This window comes from Cetorhinus maximus, unplaced genomic scaffold, assembly GCF_964194155.1.
Source record: "Cetorhinus maximus unplaced genomic scaffold, sCetMax3.hap1.1 HAP1_SCAFFOLD_145, whole genome shotgun sequence".
Classification (NCBI taxonomy): domain Eukaryota; kingdom Metazoa; phylum Chordata; class Chondrichthyes; order Lamniformes; family Cetorhinidae; genus Cetorhinus; species Cetorhinus maximus.
Window position 1 is genome coordinate 538,518 of NW_027596139.1, and position 4,280 is coordinate 542,797.

General features: G+C 45.1%; 1 non-coding gene across 1 annotated transcript; it reads left to right on the top strand.

Moving 5' to 3' along the window:
* Positions 1 to 3,933: 3,933 nt before the first annotated feature.
* Positions 3,934 to 4,005, top strand: trnad-guc (transfer RNA aspartic acid (anticodon GUC)). The gene has a single exon. It is a non-coding gene; the product is annotated as a tRNA-Asp (tRNA).
* The last annotated feature ends 275 nt before the right edge of the window (positions 4,006 to 4,280 follow it).

A 4,280-nucleotide genomic window follows, 5' to 3' on the forward strand; every position in this document is an offset into this window, starting at 1 on the left:
CGCCCTCCCTCCAAGCCCCAGTCAGAAGTAAGGAACGTTTCCTGTATGTCATGCTTTAATAGGCTTGAATTCAATTATTAAACTGTGGCACAATTGAATTCCAGCTATGCTAAAGACCAACGATTCAAAACGCCACATGGTTGGAAATAAAATACTTCCGGGAACTAAAAGTTTTAACTACAAAGCATAGGTTTAATAATATTTGCGGAATCAAATGATTAATACAGGGGGAGAGAAGGTTAGAGTAGATTAAGGGATGATATGACAAACTCATTTGCTTAGAGCTCCTACATCTTCAAATCCCCCACTTCCCCACTGCATTTCCATCAGTCATAGTGTTATTAATAACTACATCAAGTCGCGTTAATATTGCACTTCTAAAATAGTAGATGTGAGGTCTTTTGGACTCAGCCAGAAACCCTGGTTCCAAGTGCCACTCCAGGACTTGATTACCAATAATTAAATTTATTCAGTTACGGGATGTGGGCTTGGCTGGGTAGGCCAGCATTAATTGCCCATCTTTAATTGCCCTTGAGAAGGTGGTGGTGAGCTGCCTTATTGAACCGCTGCAGTCCTTGTGATGTAGGTACACCAACAATACTTTTAGGAAGGGAGTTCCAGGATTTTGACCCAGTAACAGCGACGGAACGGTGTTATATTTCTAAGTCAGGATGGTGAGTGACTTGGAGGGAAACTTTCAGCTGCGGGTGTTCTCATGTCGCTGCTGCACTGTCCTCTTAGATGGTCGTGGTGGTTTGTTTGAAAGGAGCTGGCTAAGGAGCCTTGGTGAATTCCTGTTTGCAGGGATAATGGCCAAGCTGGAGGATGAGGGGAGGAGGAACCATCTCCCAGCAGGACCGTATCATCCTCCACCAGTGGCAACGAGCAGTGCTCAGCATCAGTGAAAACCGACACTCTGTACAGTGACAGCGGAAAGGAGCCGAGTGAGGCAGCCAGAGGGAAGGAGGAAAGGCAGCAGGAGGCTGAGACTCAACGTTTAACCCCCAGTCAGAATGAAAACAGCCACATCAGGCCAATAAGACACAGAGCCCCTCACCAGCTGTATTCACAGTCACATTCTGCTGGACTTCACTTGGTAACAGCTGAATTTACATTGATGTGTAATGCACATGCGCAGTCGAGCATCGCAGATCGAACACCACTTTACCCAGATCGAGACATTCCAGTGGTGAGACAGCGAGTGTGACAGGCTGAAATGGAAGCCGTGAGACAGGAGAATGTTATCCTGTGTGTAGAGAACTATAGACCTCGGGCTCAATTGAACAGCTGGGCCAAGGTACGAGCATGTCCTCTGTGTGACAAGCTGGGTAAGAATTCTCTGTCCCATGCTGCACTCCACAGATCAGCAGATTCTTCTACAGTGTGTGATTGCCGGGACCCTGCACATTATGATGAATTGTTTGAGGCGCCTGAAAACAGATTTGTGTCAATAGAGATTCTGCCATTGAATGTAGTGAAATTCACGTGGATCATCCCCGCACCACCCCCCCGCCCCCCCAACACACCACACCCCACCCCGCCCCCGTTCCCCGGACCCCTCCACGGCTTCTGAATTTATAGCCCTTGGATTTGTTTGGGGAGCAAGATAATGTAATCTGCGAGTTTCCTCTTTACATTGAAGCTATGAATCCTGGAAAGCTACATCTCATGCGGGGCATTTTTGGTCCCTTGGAGGGCATGGACAGTGGCAATTGACGGCAGGTCTGAAGATGGAAACTGGGTGAGTGTTTGTGGAACCCTCCCTCCATTATGTGAACTTAGGTCAAACTGAGAGTTCACATCATGTTCTCACCCTCGACTTTCCCGAGAATATGCTCACAAGCAGTGGATCAGAGAGACTGGGGCCTACATTAATTTACTGGCCTTTTTCTCTGGTCATGTGACTGCATTAATAATCCAGGGAGGTTAATACTCAGGGGACGCAGGTTCAAATCCAACTACGGCAACTGATCGAATTTACAATCATTTAAGAAATTCTGGGATATAAAACTAATTTAAATAATGCTGACTCACATTAGAATATCATCAGTTGTTGTAAAAAAAACCATCAGGTTCATAAATGTCCGTTAGGGATGGAAACCTGCTGTCCTTACCCAGTCTGGTCTGCAGAAATGTGGTTGTCTCTTAACCTTTCTCAAGGGATGGGGATGCCGGCCTTGTTAGGGATGTTACATTTGAGAGAATGAAGAAAGTCCTTGTTCTACCCGCTCTGTAAGGCATATAGTGGCCTGTCTAGTTCAGCCTCGAAGCTTTGAGGTTGATCGATGACAATGAGTGATTCTTGTCACCAAGTAGGGAATTTAAATGAGAAATCGCAGAGATCACGCTTTGACTCGCTCTTTACGATGGTTCAATGTCCATCATTGAAACATTTTTAAAAATATTTTACAAACAGACCAGCAGTTATTCCTAGCATTATGCAGACCTCAGGGGGTAACTGCCAATCAACGACACCTGAATGCCGAAATTACAAAGTTGCAGGGCCCTCAAGAATCCATTTTCACACAAAGGATACCTGCTGGAGGCAGGATTGAGGAATGGGAGTGGGAAAGGAGATTTGACGCAAGTACAATTCACTCAGGAAATGAAAGCACATTGTCTAGTTTTCACATCCCATCATGTTTTAGCAGCAACACACATTTGCAGCCATCGGACTATCAGGGTCTCAAATTAATTCCCTAACTTTCAGAACCCTGGGCACGAGAAGGTGGAACTGCAACATCGTCAAATGTGTTTTGTAGCACCGGAAAAATTGGAGACTCTGAAAAATTTAGAAAAGAGAAACCTGGTTATAAGCCGCCTGGTACATGCACTCTTCACTAGTGATGTCCTGCACAACTCAAGCTGCAGGGGCGCAGCTTCTACAGCAGACGGGAGGAAGCCTTTACCCTTGAAGGTCATTGAGACAGTCAAGGGTGAGTGCATATATCAACCAGTAACCAGGCATTTATAAAGCAAATGAATGCATTGTATGTAATTCCCAGGATCTGCTGGGTGGTGAACTAAACACTCGGCCTGGGTCCAAATGTTTCACTCAAAGAGCCTCTGTCTTGTGATTTTAATAAGCGAATTCCGTTACCTTCTCGGAGTTCATGAGACAGCACCATAGACAGGATGGAGAGCCAGTGACGGGAGAGACAGAGCTGAACCGAATAATAAACAGCTGCTGCACAAATGCAAGACGGCGGCCCAGCAGTAGGCTGGACACAATAATGACAGGGGGTGGGGGGGGATTCCTCCATCACTGCAGGGTGAACATAAATATATTCACCTTTCATTTTAACATTTGTTTTATTTTTCCCCTCATTGGATTCCTGTTCGGGAAATGTTTCAAGAGGAAAAATAAATCCCTATCATTATTAAAAGTCCCAAAATGGGGTCAGAAGGAGTGTTATTTTGCCAGGATTTGCCGCAAAACAGATAACCTGAATTGATGACATTTTCATTGTCTCTGAACTCTCCTAGACTTTCACTGCAGGTACAGAATATACATTTTTTCCTCAGTCGTGCGCATTATTGAGCATAGGCGTGTGCCGCGTATTCACTGACAATTCCCCATATTTTCAACTTCCCTGGAAGTTTGGTGTGAGTATTACATCCGCGGATCTCACTGGCGGTCAGATTTTCCCATTGATAAACCGAGACACTACACAAAAGAGGAATGTTTCACGATATGAATGTGCTGATCGGAGGACAATTTAATTTCTTTCATTCAACAAATCTATCAATTTGTGGGTTATTAAGCATCATAAGTTCCTGACAGCAATTGAAAAACAGCGACTTCAATCAGAAGTCTCGGAAACAACTGATGGAAGCCGCCTCCAGTCCCACATTTTGCCACTTCAGCATTTTCATTTGTTACTGAGTGAAGTTAACCTCAGGTTTTTCTACTCTGTGCCCAAGTTCAGCAGTTCCTCGTTAGTATAGTGGTTAGTATCTCCGCCTGTCACGCGGGAGACCGGGGTTCAATTCCCCGACGAGGAGTAGGCGTTGTCTTTCATAAGAGAAAACACACGAATTGAGCATTGTTTTATATACAGGAGAGAGTGCAGATTTCGTCTCAGAAATTCAGGAACAGCGGCAGTTTTTAGAGATCCTGGAATATTAAAGTTTCTTGAGAGGAACGACCCTTCACACCAATAGTCAGCCGACAGTTCCCTATGTGTCCGAACATCCGACTCTGGCTCTTTCACTAAAACTGGGCTGAATCGGAATTTCAGTGAAATCAGTGAATTGGTAGCTTGAGCCCAGGACAGCTT